Raw genomic sequence first — 18,231 nt, 5'->3', positions numbered from 1 at the left:
CCTTTGCAAAAGTCATAACACGGGTGTCACGATTCGGCTGGCTGGAGGTGGATCCTCTGTGCCAGAGAGGGATTGGCGTGGACCGTGCTGGTGGACCGGTTCTAAGTTGCTACTGGTATTCACCAGAGCCCGCCGCAAAGCGGGATGGTCTTGCAGCGGCGGTAGCAACCAGGTCGTATCAACTAGCAACGGCTCAACCTCTCTGACTGCTGAAGATAGGCGCGGTACAAGGGAGTAGACAAGAGCAAGGTCGGACGTAGCAGAAGGTCAGGGCAGGCAGCAAGGATCGTAGTCAGGGGCAACGGCAGGAGGTCTGGAACACAGGCTAGGAACACACAAGGAAACGCTTTCACTGGCACAATGGCAACAAGATCCGGCGAGGGAGTGCAGGGGAAGTGAAGTATAAATAGGGAGTGCACAGGTGAACACACTAATTAAGCCAGCTGCGCCAATCAGTGGCGCAGTGGCCCTTTAAATTGCAGAGACCCGGCCCGCGCGCGCCCTAAGGAGCGGGGCCGCGCGCGCCGGGACAAGACCGACGGAGAGCGAGTCAGGTAGGGGAGCTGGGATGTGCATCGCGAGCGGGCGCCTCCCGCATCGCGAATCGCATCCCGGCTGAGAGAGGTATTGCAGCGCACCCGGTCAGCAGGTCTGACCGGGGCGCTGCAAATGCGAGGATGTTGCGAGCACTCCGGGGAGGAGCGGGGACCCGGAGCGCTCGGCGTAGCAACGGGAAGGGGAAGCTGAGCTGGGAACAACACCTACTGCCTTATCTATATACCGGTGTCTTCTCTTGCTGTAATGCTATACTGTTCATCTTCTAGCAGCCTCCTCTAGCAGCATCATAGACACAACAAGAAGTCTCATCTTAGTTTTTATGCTTATTGTAAAGAATCAAAACTGCAAGGTTATACGATTATTGTTTAATATAGATTATTTAAAAAAAATACCAAAAATTCTAAAATATGTGTTTGTTAGGTCGTTTTGTGAGGGGTCTGTCCTGTAGTAAACACACACACAATCCACTGCTGTGTAATACTTCATTTCACCTGTGGAGGCACTCTAGAGAAACTGAATGCTTACTGTCCAACCAATCCAACATAGATTATAGCTGATTGATGAGGTCCAAGTGAGGAGACACCATGTGAACCTCTTATTGTCCAGGGACCTATTCTAGCAAGTACTGGATATCCAAAGCAGAGAAGTCCCCAGGAGCCAGGCATTCCAGGTGTCATTCTACTAATAATGGTGGAAAGTAGCATTCTCATCACAAAATAATAATAAAAAAGTCCACATTTAGATAAACCGGTCTGCCTTGATAACTTTCCTTTAGGATGGCGACTAACACGTACTGGAGAATGGACCACACAGACATAAAATGCAATGATTACATGGTTTATAGTTCCATTGACATCAGTTCCCTCCACCCTGCATCCTTACTGGTAATGCCATAATGAATCTCCTGACAAATTGGCTTGCAGAGACAGATAGATTTTCCTTGCAGCTGACAGAATACAGCTTTTCCAGTCACTACCCATAAAGCAAGCACATCTATCTCCTTCTGAATACTTTATGGGGATTTGACACGTTCTTTGCTGGATGACTGGAGAAATGGAGCAATCTTTGACGTTTGAGGTTAGAGGATAAGTTTTATCCAAAGACTGTATGTGACCCCATCGAGACCAACGTCTTCTAATCTGAGCTCTTGTCTACCCAGTGGACTTTTTACTCTATAGAAATGCTGGTAATCTCACAATGGGCTTTCATCATTGTGCATAACAGATAGGTTTTTCTTTTTTGTGCCAAGAAAGAGGGCAATTGTAGGGGGAAACCTTCTAGTTCCCATTGCTCAGATTCTAGGGCTGTGGACTCTAATACTCTAACAAGTGACCATTGACTGAATCGCTGGGAGTCCCAGCAGGGGAATTCTTTGGGATTGGGTTATTGTTAAGAAACATTTGGACATGGTTCCATAGCCTAAATATTTTTCTATATATAATGGTCTAAAAATGTTTATACAGACAATATCCTCTAAGATATCCTCATTAAGTTTAGGAGTAAGAATTAACCCATGTAGGAATTCACATGGTAGAACTTTTTAGGGTTAGTGGACACTTGGTTTTCTCACAAAATTTGGTGGCAGAAATGTTTTTCTGGTTCCCCAGTGTATTCTACTGCAGAACATGTACTGCCTAAATTTGCTGATAAGAGCCAAATACTTAAACATGTTCTTTTTTTTAATTGATTTCTTTTTCTCTCAGTTTTATGTACAATATTATGGGGACAGCCATCTTGCCTGTGCAGTTTTTACAGCATTTGAAGATATGCTTTACAGCTAGCCCCAGGCAACAATAGACATCATTGTACATACTCCTTGGTGCATATCTGATAAATGTGACCCATTTTGTACTAAAAACTACTGCTATTGTAGCTGGTTGCTTGGATTGTTTTTGAGACATTTGGATATGTGATGCTGGTTTGGCAATTTTTTTGTCTGTAATTGCATGAACATCTATATTTATGATATATGTTTTTAAATGGAACATAAATAAAGAAATTATTTTAGTATTGAAAATCAACTTTGTTAGTATACAACAATAGACAGAAGCTGTGCCATTCACATGAATGCAAAATGTTACTGGGCATGCTCTGTGACCTTTGCAAATGTGAGCGAAAAGCTGAGCTCTGAGCTTCAGCTATTGCGAATTACGTCTTTTCTATCTGCTGGTGTCACCTTTACTACACTACCATAGGAATCACTTTCCAGCAGCCTCCACCTTATCCTCTTAATCAGACCAGGAAGTCTCTACTTAGTTTCGAGCCTAGTGGTCAGACTGAAAACTGCAATAACGATTTCAGAATAGTTTTAAAATAAAGATAGTAAAATGAAAAACTAGGAAAAAAAACATACAGAAAAAAAAGTTTACCATAAAAATATTTAAACAATAAGCTATTTTCTGATGACACCTTTCCCTTAAAGGGGTACTCCGCCCCTAGACATGTTATCCCCTATCCAAAGGATAGGGGATAAGATGTCAGATCGCCTGGGTCCCGCTGCTGGGGACCCCGAGGATCGCTGCTGCAGCACCCCGCTATCATTACTGAGCAGAGCGAGATCGCTCTGCACATAATGACGGGCAATACAGGGACCGGAGCATCGTTACGTCACGGCTCCGCCCCTCGTGACGTCATGGCCCGCCCCTGTCAATACAAGTCTATGGGAAGGGGGCGTGGCGGTCGTCACGCCCCCTGCCATAGACCTGCATTAAGGGGATGGGCTGTGATGTCATGAGGGGCGGAGCCATGACGTCACGCTGCTCCGGCCCCTGTATCGCCCGTCATTACGCACAGAGCGAACTCGCTCTATGCAGTAATGATGGCGGGGTGCCGCAGTGGCGATCCCCGGGGTCCCTAGCAGCGGGACCGCGGCGATCTAACATCTTATCCCCTATCCTTTGGATAGGGGATAAGATGCCAGGGGCAGAGTACCCCTTTAAGACATATGAAGGGAACCCAGTTAATGCAATCTCAAAAAGGTTCCATTTCTTCCAATTGTTTCTCCTTACAGAGACTGCCAGCTGGCCTAGGGTGGTCTTACGGGCAATGCTTTATGGGAAAAGGTTTGCAAATAGTTTTCCTACAGAAACAAGAAAACTGTCTTCAGCACTACCTATTGGAGGAGGTAGTACCCTGCTCTGTAATGAGAACACAAAAATAGTGTCAGGAGATCAAGCAGGTGAGCATTTTTGAACAACCATACAACCACTGTAATGGTGGTGGTCAGTGACGCTACCTCCAGTAGATGGCTCTAGCATAGATCTCAGTGGGTCAGCTGTGAATGGCTGCCCCTATAGAAATGACCCAGGTGTAGGGTGCACAATAATAGCTTATAATGCTGCACTTTACCCATGCCCAACAATATTTGCCCTTCACACCAGTGGGTAGCATTTATATTGCAGCTTACTTTCTGTAAACACATATTGGGTTCTCCCAGGAATGAGATCACCTATTTATTTAATGAAAAGCTAAATTAAAGGGGTTGTGCACTGCCCTGCCTTTCGCAACTCCGCTCGCAGCGTCCGGAAGTTCATTACTCCGAACGCTGTGTGCGGGCTTCCGTGTTCGCGGCCGCGAACACGGAAGCCCGCACACAGCGTTCGGAGTAATGAACTTCCGGACGCTGCGAGCGGAGCTCCGAAAAGCAGGGCAGTGTACAACCCCTTTAAGAGCGGGGTCTGTCCGTACATGATACAAATACACAATTGTTTAGTGGACTAGATAATACACAATTTCTTAGATAATATAGTACCATCAGATATTTGAAACAGGTACTAGAACCGCAGGTAGGGATCACTTATAGGGAGGACAACAGAGTTGTGTAAAGTAACTTCCTGATATAGTTTCTACCAATTACATTTGCTAGCAAGTCTCTGAATCAGCATGTATGCACTTAGAACTACCACAAGGCATTTTCCTCTCCTTCTAGCTTGTTGGAAAAAAGTCTTAATTATAACAGAGTCTGAGAGATGGTTCCTGGAGCGGTGGAAAAGCCTACTGAGGTTTTAACTTCAGCCCGGCTTGTTCTGTGCCGCTGCTTCAGGATAAAATGTTCAATTATTAATGGATCCATAGTGCTGCCTAATTCTGACTGGCACTAAAACACAACTTAGATTTAACCTCATCAAAGTTTCATAGGTTTAAGAAAATACAGGTTCATTGAAAGAAGCCGCGGCTTAAAGCCCAGGGATTTTAATGAGTGCCAACTAATTTTTTGAAGCTTTTGTTAAGTAGACTCCCGAAGATAACGATTCTTTGAGCACAACTTAGAAAAATCGGATTAAATATTGGATCTCTTAAGAAAAAAAAAGGATTCTTTGAGTCATATATGGTCGCTGTGAGATTCACATATGATGGTCTAGGTTGTGCAGTGTGAATGATGCTCACTGGAGCAGTGGTTTCCCCAGGTGATCTACATGATGGAGCTGAATTTGGGAGGTCAGGTAATATCACGTTTTAGAGATTCGGCTAGAGAACGTAAAAACTCTCCGCTGCCATATCCCTGCCGGTTCCGCAGGACACACCATTCATTTGAATGAACTGGATGGAGTCAGATAGTGACTCTGGTCGGCTCATTTTTGAACCGTGGCAGACTATGGTTTTCAGTCCAGCATGGGGATACCCAAAACGTGGTGTGAATGACCCCTAACATTTAGTATGGGCATAAGTATGCCTGTAGAGCTGGATTGTGTGGTGGCACAGATCTGGAGAAGGGGACACTGAATGTCCCCAAGAGCCTCCATAATTCTTAAGTGGGAAAAAAAAGTTTAGAACAACTAGGACTCCTCCTAGAGCTGCCGTCCCACCAAACTTAGTAATCGGGGGAGAAGGGCCTTGATAAGAGAGGTGACCAAGAACCCAATGATCACTCTGGCTGAGCTCCAAAGATCCTGTGTGCATATGGGAGAAACTTTCAGAATGTCAACCATCACTGCAGCCTCCACAATCTGGGCTTAGATGGCAGAGTGGCCAGAAAGAAGCCTCTCCTCAGTAAAAGAAACATGAATTCCGGGTAAAAATATTTTATCCAGTATCCAAAGGATAGGGGAGAAGGTGTCTGATCGCGGGGGGCCCGCTGCTGAGACCCCCGCGATTTCCCTGTAGCTCCAGGTTTCCGGGACTGGTGACGTTATGCCACGCCCCCTCCATTCATGTCTATGGGAGGGGGCGTGACATAGACATGAATGGAGGGGGCGTGGCATGACATCACGTCCCCAGTCCTGGAAACCCGGAGGTTTCCGAAACCAGAGACGCAGTCCCCGCATAGAATTCTGGTGATGCAGGGAGATTGCGGGGGGTCTCTGCAGTGGGCCCGCCTTCGGATAGGGGATAAAATATTTTTGTCCGGAATACCCCTTTAAGCACTCTGACCTAGTTACAGTAATGGACGGTGGACAGTGATCGTGGGTGTGTATGTGTATCCTGGAGTCCTTCTTAAACTGTTACTGAAGTTCACAGGAGGCCCAGTCACTCTGTATCAGTCATAATCTTCGAACAATTAGGAAAGGAACAGACATTATAAGTATTACATATGAGATACATGCCAGTGGTTATGTGCCAAGCCACATAAAACTAGGAGGCACGGAGGCTTACAGGAGTCCGGAGCACTCAGCCCATGTGTTTTTAATGATGGGACAAACCCCTTTTCTCTTCTATCAGATTGGGAACAAACCACAACATACCAGCACAGTCTGTATGACAGATTGAGGCCTCAGATCAAAAGAGATGTTTAAATAGTGATTCACTTTCCACCACCAGTCAGATTATACGGGGTATATTTAAGTCTCTGTACGGCATCAGTGGGGTAATGCATAGCGGTCCATCTGTCAACTGTAGAGACTAAATGCAGTCAGTGTGAATTACTACCCAAGATGTGTCGTGTTTGATCGGCGGGAAGGGGGGGGGGGGGGGTGACATGGCTTCATATATCATCTATTGAAATGAGGCACATAAAGTTATCTAAAACTTTTTGGTTTACTTACTTAAATGTACAAAAATGTTACAAATTTTATGACCTTAACATTTTTTACGTAGATTCATAAATATGGAAAAAAGAAATCATAGTTGTTTTACAAAATCACTTGTGTCTGCAACAAAACACATCTTGTAGCACAGAAATTAATATTAGCACCCGAAAGTCTTTTTTAGGGTAGGGTACAGTGTCAACTCCTGCTTTCATATTTTAGGGGGATATGCTGGGGGCCAGGAGGGGTGGAATTCAAAATTTTAAAGGCTGCATTGAGGGGGCGTGGCGTGATTTCACGAGGGGCGTGGCGTGACGTCGCCACCCTCGCACCCAGCTGGGGCAGTGGAGTACCCTTTTAACAACAGACTCCTACTTGGTATAATGGACACCAAGTAAGTAAAGGGAAAGTGCTAAAGAAGCAAAAGCAGTGGTAAGGTAATGCTAGGAGTTGTTGTTTCACTAATAATAACAGCAGAACTTAAAAGTAACTACAGCACTGATGGGATACAGTCAAGCAGACTATACAATATCACAGACCCAATAGTCTTTTTCCTCATTATTTGGTCTAGACCACCAGGAGTTTAACGTGCAGACATCATTGGCTTATCACGTTTTCAGCAGAGTCTCGTCCACTAAATGAAATCAATTATCAAAATAACCCTGCAAAACATTGTGCCTCCTGAATGTAACCATGCCAGACAGTGTGCACCTGACTCCTCTATCCCTTCTAGATCCCTTTCGTCCCCTCCATACTCCACTGTCCCTTCTTGAGACCCCCTGTCCCCTACTCCAGACTCCCCTGTCCCCTCTAGACGTCTCTGTCTTCCGCCAGACTTCTCTGTCCAATTCGGACTCAGACTCCTCTGTGCCCCCATTCAGACTACCTGTTGGTGTGTTGGATGTACTAAAGAGAGGCTGCTGCTGCCACAGGTGTTCTGGTAAGAGGGAGACCAGAGAAGGTATTATGACAGTCAATTCACCATAGCAGGGGTACCAACACAGAAAAGGAAGAAATTAGGTCTGTGCAGGATGTCAGCCATGTATTTGCTGTATAGTAGAGGGAAGTCTATCACCATGTGTACATCTTCTTCACCATTACTGTGACGTTCAACCTAATTACATTGTGACACTTAAAACACAATGTAACAATCCCCCTCCTTACTATTGGGGTGACACACTGTAACTAACCTCCTCCACTTGTAATCACAAGACCTTACTACTGTGGGGGGGGGGGGGGAGGGGGGCAGAGCATAACTTACGGGGACAATTGCTTTCCCTTGCCCCCCTGGTTGTGTAGTATACCATTGTTGTGTGAATAGTTTTTATTGTGTTGTGTTTTGTTGTTTTGATTTTAGGAAATCGGTTTTCTAGCACGTAATTCTTGTAGCAGAATCAGTTTTGTAACCTATTTAATTTGTACAAAATAGATTTTTTTTTTATAAGAACCATACAGAAACTTCAGAGGAGGGCAAGAGAACCATTTATAGATTTGGTTCAGTAGAACGTTATCGCATAAAAACACTGGTTTGGTGCCATATGTGGTGTAGACCATACAAAAAGGTAAATTTGAAATAGATCAACTCTCACAAATCGGTACATGTCATACTATAGGATGAAAATACATTTTCGTGTTGTTCCCCTCAGATCTTGGTAGGAGATTATGTTGTCTGGTGCAGCGTTCCTGTACTTGTACAAATCCTTGATCTGGCTGCTTCCTGCGTAGGCACATGTTGTTCATTATGAAATGGTTAACATGTCCACTTTAGCCACCTCTCTACCTTTATGAAGGACTGAAAACACTTACTGCTCTGTGACTGCCGTAAGCAAGGCGTGCATGGAAGAGGGAAATAAGCATCATATACAAAGGCTGTATATTTATAGCTGCCTATTTAAAGAGTGTACAAAATGGCCGACACACATCGTCACGTCAGGCCTTATTGCTTCTCCCCTTCCTATTAGTGTATTTGTACCCAGGAAGAAAGTACAGCATAAGGATGAATACAAAAACATTTTACAGGGAACCTGCCATTGGATTTTAACCCCTTGGGGATGAAGCCCATTATGACCTTAAGGACCAGAGCATTTTTTGCACATCTGACCACTGTCACTTTAAGCATAATAACTCTGGGATGCTTTTACTAATGAATTTGATTTCAAGAATGTTTTTTCGTGACATTTTCTACTTTATGTTAGTGGTAAATTTTTGTCGATACTTGAAAAATGTCAAAATTTCATGAAAATGTAGAAAATTTTGCATTTTTCTATGTTTGAAATTAAAATTTTTTACGCTAACATGCTGGTGTAGACGCCAACTTTACCTTTTCATAAGGGCTAAAAGTAGAAACAGCCCCCCACAATTTGTAGCGCAATACCCCATATGTGGCACTAAACTGTTGCCTTGAAATACGACAGGGCTCAGGAGTGAGAGAGCGCCATGCGCATTTGAGGCCAAAATTAAAGATTTGCATCGGGACCTCCGCCACCAAAAAAACCCTATGTCAGTGTTTCCCAAACAGGCTGCCTCCAGCTGTTGCAAAACTCTCAGCATGCCTGGACAGTCAATAGCTGTCTGGCAATGCTGGGAGCCATTGTTTTGCAACAGCTGGAGGCTCCATTTAGGAAACAGTGTCGTATGAGACGATTTTCCATTTTATTGGGGAGGGGGGTTGGGGGTAACTGTGTAGGAGTATGTGTATATGTAGTGTTTTACTCTTTATTTTATGTTAGTGTAGTGTAGTGTTTTTAGGGTACATTCACATGGGCGATTTTCCCGCTGGGAGTTTGAGCTGCTGCGGAAACTCACTGTAAACCCCCCTCCCATGTGAATGTACCCTGTACATTCACATTGGGGGAGGCGCAAACCTCCAGCTGTTGCAAAACTACAACTCCCAGCATGCACTGACAGGCCATCCATGCTGGGAGTTGTAGTTTTACAACAGCTGGAGACACACTGATGGGGAAACACTGAGTTAGGGTCTGTTACCTAACTCAGTGTTTCCGCACCAGTGTACCTCCAGCTGTTGCAAAACTACAATTCCCAGCATGCTCTGACAGCTGAAAAGCATGCTTGGAGTTGTAGTTATGCAACAGCTGGAGGGGCACAATTTGGAGACCACTATGTAGTGGTCTCCAAACTGTGGCCCTTCAGATGTTACAAAACTACAACTCCCAGCTTGTCCAGACTGTCCAGGCATGCTGGAAGTTGTTGTTCTGCAACATCTGGAGCATCACAGTTTGTAGCCCTCCAGATGTTGCAAAACTACAACTCCCAGCATGCCCAGACAGCCAAAGGTTTTGAAACTTCTTGGGGGCCACAGTTGAAGATCTCTCACCTTGATCTTCAGACTGCAGCCCGCCTACGCCGGCCCCGCCGGTCACATGCGCCGCTCCCGCCGGTAACGCTCGCCACCGCTGCAGCCAAATACCCCCACAGCCAGGCAGCCATCACCACGGCAACCCCGCTCTTCCCGGACTTCCAGCGCTGATCACCGTTATTTTCCAGGCGATCAGGTCACCAGTGACCCGATCGGACGGAAAAAGCTGTGATTCACCGACTCACAGCGATCGCCGACAAGGGGGGTCTCAGGACTCCCCTGGGCGATGTCCTTGGATGGATGCTGATAGATATCAGCAATCATCCCGTTGCGATCACCGCCCCATGCGCGGCGGGGACCGGAATTCCCACGGTCGTACAGTAAGTCGTACAGTAAGTACCTCTACGCCCTTAATCCCCAACAGGTTAACATACATAAAGCTTATCTTCTTCCTTACCATGGCAGACATTCCTGCCTGCAGCTATGATAAAGATTTGAATTTTGAAAGGTGCCCCCCTGCCAGCCCGTAAGCAGTCCCCTGAGCGGGAGCCATCCTCTTCTAGACCCCTCTGCTCAAGCTGTAATCGTGCCCCCTCATGGTGATTGACAGATTCTGCCTAGGAAGCGGAGCGTTAACGTGGGCTGTCAATCACCCTGAGGGGGTGTGATTAGTATGGCTCAGAAGAACCTTACAGCTCTCTTCTGACCACCCTCCCTTCCATGTGGGCATACATGTGTTCTTAAAATGTACCTGTCATTTACAAATACTTTTCATATAATGTATGTATAATCATAATAACATTATTTGTATATTTGTAATATGCATTGGTTAAAAAAATGTGTATATTTATGGGTAGAAAAATGCTGTCCCTGCAGTTATTGCCTGTGTGTCTCTGTGCGGAAACAAAATACAGGAAGTGAGGGCACCACAAGCAAGGCTCTGTGCAGGCTCCTGGCTTGCCAATCAGCCTCTTGTGTGGGGGCCCAGGGTGTGTCACAGAGCCTCACTGCACAGAGCCCTGCTTGTCCTCAGTGTACAGAGCTTCGCTTGTCCTCAGTGTACAGAGCCCTGCTTGTCCTCAGTGTACAGAGCCCCGCTTGTCCTCAGTGTACAGAGCCCCGCTTGTCCTCAGTGTACAGAGCCCTGCTTGTCCTCGGTGTACAGAGCCCCGCTTCTCCTCGGTGTACAGAGCCCTGCTTGTCCTCAGTGTACAGAGCCCTCCTTGTCCTCAGTTTACAGAGCCCCGCTTGTCCTCAGTGTACAGAGCCCGGCTTGTCCTCAGTGTACAGTGCCACGCTTGTCCTCAGTGTACAGAGCCCCGCTTGTCCTCAGTGTACAGAGCCCCGCTTGTCCTCAGTGTACAGAGCCCCGCTTGTCCTCAGTGTACAGAGCCCCGCTTGTCCTCAGTGTACAGAGCCCCGCTTGTCCTCAGTGTACAGAGCCCCGCTTGTCCTCAGTGTACAGTGCCCCGCTTGTCCTCAGTGTACAGTGCCCCGCTTGTCCTCAGTGTACAGAGCCCCGCTTGTCCTCAGTGTACAGAGCCCCGCTTGTCCTCAGTGTACAGAGCCCCGCTTGTCCTCAGTGTACAGAGCCCCGCTTGTCCTCAGTGTACAGAGCCCCGCTTGTCCTCAGTGTACAGAGCCCGGCTTGTCCTCAGTGTACAGTGCCACGCTTGTCCTCAGTGTACAGAGCCCCGCTTGTCCTCAGTGTACAGAGCCCCGCTTGTCCTCAGTGTACAGAGCCCCGCTTGTCCTCAGTGTACAGAGCCCCGCTTGTCCTCAGTGCACAGAGCCCCGCTTGTCCTCAGTGCACAGAGCCCCGCTTGTCCTCAGTGCACAGAGCCCCGCTTGTCCTCAGTGTACAGAGCCCCGCTTGTCCTCAGTATACAGAGCCCTCCTTGTCCTCAGTGTACAGAGCCCTGCTTGTCCTCAGTGTACAGAGCTCTGCTTGTCCTCAGTCTACAGAGCCCTGCTTGTCCTCGGTGTACAGAGCCCTGCTTGTCCTCGGTGTACAGAGCCCTGCTTGTCCTCGGTGCACAGAGCCCTTGTATTTTGTCTCTGCACAGACACACAGAGGCAGTAACTGCAGGGATAGCCTTTTTTCACCCTAAAATATACACATTTTATAACCAATGCATATTACAAATATGCATATAATGTTATTATGTACATTATATTAAAAGTTTTTGCAAATGGCAGGTACACTTAAGTAGGTTGTCCAGTGTTTTCTTAAAGTATATGGTGCTTAGTGCATGAGGTCATAGGTAAATGTTTCCGTGTAACATTTACTTCGGATGGCTGTACGTAGAACAACTCTCTATACACGGCAGTCAGATGTGCCTCATGTGGTAGAGCCCCAGGCTGCATCATCAGCTAATTGACCATAAGGCACCTGCCTGGTGTTTTCTACACAGTAAAGGCTGACATAACATTGAGGCTGGGAGGGGAAAGTTGGCTGGTAATACATTATTCATACATGGAACAATGGAAAAGATTAAAGCTAGTGCACATGTTAATAAGGCTGCTGCCCATAGCCCCCAGATGTGTCAATTCTTATTATTGCCACCATAGGCAGCACCATCAAGGTAAATAGATACTTAGCATAAGGCCCCATTGACACAGCGGAGTTTCCATACATCTGCTCAGATTCCATTCTGACAAGATGGCAGCATTTATATATTTTTTGCAGGTTGCACGCTGAATGTGTGCAGAATTTCATGTGCTCAACACCCAGATTCTGGACACAATTCAGAGTCCCATTGACTTTCTCATTAAAAATTGACATGTTCATTGGGAAATCTGCTTTGTGAATGGGACAGGAAATCCCATTCATCACAGAGGTGACTACATGCAGCAGAAGGTTTTTCTGCCAAATTCCGCAATGTGAATGGGGCCTAAATCTTGTTATTCATGTCTCTGTATTGAGAGCTTACAGTATTTTTAATCTGGCCGTTTTAGAGGTCATTGGTTAGATGTACCCACTATTAGCACAACACAATTGGACTTCTTCTACAGTCCAGTCCTACTGTTTCTGGAAGTTTTGGCCATTTTGCATTGAGGTTGTCCGACACTCATTGGACTGGAGTAAAACCAATAGGTTTACCTGTAGGTGAAAAGTGTCAGTCCTGGCTCCCGCTGTTGTCTCTTCCTCTAAAATTCACACCTTCTTTAACCAATAATCCTGAACCCCAGACAGCAGCATGCCAGGCAGAAGGCTGAATTTCTGCACAGTTTAATCTCCACAGCTTTGGTCACCTCTTCCCAAACAACAATTAGGTCTGTAACAACTGCCCAAGGCCCTGGATGTAATGACAGGCCAGGGGACTGCGGTAATGAGACCTGTGCATGAGAGGAAGTGTTGACACAACAGCTTTATGGCTTTGCTTCCCATCGTATCATTAGTAGGTCAAATTAACCTTTTCAGGTTTAAAGAGCTGCAAAACATTGTGGGTAAATTGTAAGTCTAGAACCGTCTTTAATCAGACGGGTAATTAGCAAAAACTCTGTCTGCTCTTGTGTGTTTTCTTGTTTGTTTGGTTCGGGTAAATATACTTAAGTCTATTGATATCACAGACAGGTTTTATTATCTTCTCGACTCTATTCTTAAAATGACCATTTCCACAAAACTAAAGCTTTTGCTTATAAGAGGCTTACCAACATTGTGCAGACAAGGTTTTTAAGTCCTAAATGGCCTTTTCCGATATATCTTAAAATTATGTCAGATCGGACTTGCATGTGCTCTATATCGAGGAGATGACACTGACCTAAGTGTGTGCCAATAATCAGATTTTGGTGCAACTTATGTACCCTTAGTGTAAGAAGATGTGACATCAACAATGAAGAACTGTAAAAATAGTCATTCTTGATGTTCTAGATCCAGTACATGCAGCATCTGTTCCAGGTTTCCCAGGATAACCCTTTCCGCTGACTGCTCTGCCAGTTCATTGCTGGCAGGGAACTTGTGTGAATTTAATCCCCAGTCCACATCAATATCCACATCCTAACTGGCTTGTATAGAGGTATTTAGGACGTGGACGTTCCTGTAGATGAAAAGCTATATAAGTGTGTATTCACAAGGAGGAATTGTATTTCCACTCTGAAATTCTGCTGCAGCAGAGTCCCTTTGATTTTGATGGCATTTTGCTTCACCTTGCACACAGCGAAAGTTCCGCAGAAAAAATGAACATGCATTGCTGTCTATGAGTACGGCGCATTTCCAAGCAGTCCTAGCGGTAGCAGAGCATGCAAATTTGTGAAGTGTCTGCCTTTTGTTTTCCGGGCAGACATTTTGAACATTTTCCCCTGTGTGAACATAGCCTAAGGGTGTATTCGCATGTACAGGATATTCTGCGGATTTTATTTTGTGTTCATTCATTAAGTTTACAATAAAATCTGCAGCATAAACATATGCAGCAGATCCTTTATTTATGAATACATACATACATTCACACATCCTTGTTTTTGTAGGAAAAATAAGGACATGTAAACTATCACTAAGGGTACGTTCACATGTGCTTAAATTAGCTGCTGCTAATTTTCTGCCCATTAAGGTTAATAGTTAAGAAAATCTGCAGCATAATATGCACGTGTCAACATACCCTGACACAATATTTATTTTAAAGGGTAATCCGGCATTTGCAAAAAAAAAAAAAATTCTAATTCATCCTGCTGGGGCTGTGAAAGAGATAAATAAATACCTTAGACTTTCTTAGCTCAGTCCTTTGCTGGTCCTCCTCAGATCCCGTTCGGCTTCATCCGGTCCCCTGATCTTCTTCCTGCTTATAAGACGAGTGCTCAGAGCAGGTCCGGCCAGCACAGCTAATTATTGGCCAAAGTGCTGTCTGTCTTGGCCAAGGATTGGCTGAGCTGGCAGATCATTGAACAAATGCTTGTCTTAGAAGGAAGAAGACTAAAGATCAGGGGACCAACTGAGCCAAACAGAAGCTGTGAGGGACTAGGGCTTGGCAAGTATAGGTTTTTTTATATATATATTTTTCCCTAGCAGGATATGATCTTTTGCAAACACCGGATACCCACTTTAAGGCCAGACTGAACAGACTAGGATATTGTCCTCGAAATGTCAAGCTATAATGTTAAAGGGGTATTCCGGGCAAAAACATTTTATCCCCTGATCGCGGGGGGCCCGCCGCTGAGACCCCCCGTGATCTCCCTGCAGCATCTGCATTCTATGCGGGTGCTGAATCTCCAGTTTCATAAACCTCCGGGTTTCCGGGACTGGGGACGTGACGTCACGCCCCCTCCATTCATGTCTATTGGATTCATGTCTAAACCCGGAGGTTTCCAATACTGGAGATTCAGCATCCGCATAGAATGCGGGTGCTGCAGACGAGATCGTGGGGGGGCTCAGAGGCGGGCCCCCCGCAATCAGACATCATATCCCCTATCCTTTGGATAGGGGATAAAATGTTTTTGCCTGGAATACCCCTTTAAGCATCAATATTTCCTACACAGTGATAAGTTCATGTATACTGGATATAATACATCTTTAAGTTTTATGGAAGCCTTCTAACCTATATTTAGTGATATAGTTCTCTTCTTACATTTTGTATCTTAAGGTTCTTCATTAAGGGGACAGAATCTTATCATAAACAACGCTAAGGAAGAATGATTTAAATATGAGAGTCAACATGGCAAGGATGGAGAACGACTGTCGCACAATGTGTTTCTTTAACTTAAGGTCAGTGGTATTACCTTAGCTAGTTACTTTGCCGTATAGAGATTTGTTAGTAAAGCTATGTTCACAACAAAAGGTTTACACACATTCTGCATTGTCATCTACGTGTCATCTGTGCCACATTGCTTTTATTGGGAATCGGAAATCTGAGTCAAGGTAAGAAGTATTCATTACTCCTTTATGTACATTATATTTGGAAACTAGGTATTAAATCTGCATCACGGCAAATTTGAAAACTGTTCACCTTTGACTTATTTGGATGGCAAAAATCTGTAGTCTGAACATAGCCTACTGAGAACGGGGGTAAAATCTCTGCTTCATGTAATGTACACAACATAACAGGAGTCACTGTCAGTTGTTAAAAATGATTTTTTGTGCTGTTAGTTTTCTTAACATTCTTTTTGTAAACCTTGGAGTGTTTAGAACTGTCCGATTTAGAAGATAAATATTTATTACCTATCTACTGAATAGATCAGTGCTTCCCAACCATTGCTCCTCCAGCTGTTGCAAAACTACAACTCCCGGCATACCTGGCAGCCAAAGGCAACAACTAGAGCCACACTGGTTGGTAAACACTTATATAGGTCATAGATTCTAGATCGGTGGCATCCATAACCTGGGAACCCTAGCAATAGAACTAGATACCCAGCCCCCAGTTCCCCTTAGGAGACTGAATGGATCGGTAGTCGACATTTTTTCCCTGCTGCTCTATTCAAAGTCTGTACTGCTAAAGGTAACAGCTCGTACCTCACCCATTTTAGTATGTATCACCTATACAGTGAATGAGTGATAAAAGCGTTTGTGTGGAATTTATCATAGTTTTGAGAATCTAATGTGATGGACACTTCAAAAAATCTGCTAATTTGCATCAGACTAGAAAACATGGCTGCTTTCTTCCAGAAACCATGGGCTGGGTCTAGCAAGCACCTATGTAAGTGAATGGGGCTGAGATGTATTACTAGTCAGAGCCCATGGACAAGAGTTGTGCTATTTTATGAAGCAGGCAGCCATGTTTTTGTTTTTTTATATTTTCTTATGAGAAATCTGATTACTAGTGCAGTTATTTTGACAAAATGTGTTCTGCCCCTCTTCAGTCTTTGAGTCATTGTCGATTCCAGACTATAATAATCTATGGACATGCTGCCTGACTACCCCATATAAAAGACTGGTTATCAGGTAGTGCATCCTTATTAACCAACCTGTCAGCTATGCTATTCACCATCTCAGCCTGCTTTATTAGTCACATTTTTGTTGAAAAAACAAAAATTTCAATATTTTTTTTCTATGTCCTTGGGCAACCCATATTTAAGTAAATGGGGCTGGTGTTGCACTGTTTGTTGAAAAAGGCAGCCATGTTTTTTTTTTTTTATAATCTCATATAACCCCTTCAAGCTCTTATTTAGCAGAACATTGCCTTTGTAGGTGGGCAATGAGAATGTGTGATGTCATTATTATTGATGATATTGATGATGTAATTAGTGTAAAACTGACCATTTGTTGTGATCCCATGGCCATGGGTCCTCAAGGTATGTTCACGTTCTGCTGTGTGCACCTTAAAGGGGTATTCCGGGAAAAAACATCTGATGCACTCTATGCGGGGACTGCGTCTCTAGTTTCGTATACCTCCGGGTTTCAGGGACTGGGGACGTGATGTCACGCCCCCTCCATCCATGTCTATGGGAGGGGGCGTGACAGCCGTCACAACCCCTCCCATAGACATGAATGGAGGGGGCGTGGCGTGACGTGTGAATGGGTCTTAGAATTCTTCCGTTGAAATTGATCCACCATAAGAATGAACATGCTCATTCTTTCGGAGGGAGTGCACATGGACTGCATTGCCATCAGTGGTGACGGCGCAGATCCGCGCGGTTCTACTGCCAAAGGGGTTTCGGTGGCAGCTGCCAGATGGAATCTCCGAATAGAATTCCTGATCAAAATTCCTGATCATACCCTTAAGCGTGATTCAAAACAAAAAAGTCAATATCAGTTCCCTGAGATTCCTTCAGAAAATAATCATCATAATTAACATAGTTTCCAGATGTGCTTCAAAAGACTTTTATGACATGATTTAGCTTGTCAGTATTTTTCTCGTGACTGCCACATAAGGTTGAAAAACAGACAAAATATTTATTGTCTCCGTCTGGAGAGACTTTAGTGCATTTCAGTGATTATCCCACACACCTTGACAGTATAATCCAATTTCACGGGCAGAAGAACCACCATAAACATCTCTCCACTCTCACATTAAAAGAGCAAGCAGAATTTGAAAAGAAAACGTGTAAAGATATTTTCTAAATTTCATATTTGTTATGATAAATCTGATTACTAGTTCAGTTTTATTGGGAAAATAACTTATCAGGGAACTGAACTTATCAGACACTTATTCCCTATCTATGGGATAGTGCATAAGTGTCTGATCGTAGGGGGTTTGACTGCTGGAATCCCCCTGCAATCTCCTGTATGGGGCCCAGGCATCTTACCCATCCTCAGCGTGCTCCGGCCCCCACTTTCCCTGACGAGAACAAGTGATGGGCCCCTCAGCCAATAATAATAACTATATAGCACACACAGATTCCGCAGTGCTGTACACTCAAATAGATCCCTGTCCCCATTAGGGCTCACAATCTAAGCCAACCACCGCCCACAGCATTCTCCCATCTCAACCTGTGATTAGCAACAGGCCGTTGCTTGTGCTCATT

General features: G+C 44.9%; 1 long non-coding RNA gene across 1 annotated transcript in view; it reads left to right on the top strand.

The window, feature by feature from the left end:
• The window catches only part of LOC130297608 (uncharacterized), a 385,502-nt gene that overhangs the window by 249,125 nt on the left and 118,146 nt on the right, over positions 1 to 18,231 (top strand). The window contains exon 5 of the long non-coding RNA XR_008849615.1: positions 15,414 to 15,535. This is a non-coding gene — a long non-coding RNA (uncharacterized LOC130297608). The remainder of the gene's footprint in view (positions 1 to 15,413; positions 15,536 to 18,231) is intronic.

This window comes from Hyla sarda, chromosome 13 (assembly GCF_029499605.1).
Source record: "Hyla sarda isolate aHylSar1 chromosome 13, aHylSar1.hap1, whole genome shotgun sequence".
NCBI lineage: Eukaryota > Metazoa > Chordata > Amphibia > Anura > Hylidae > Hyla > Hyla sarda.
This window is presented reverse-complemented; position numbering and strand designations above follow the sequence as displayed.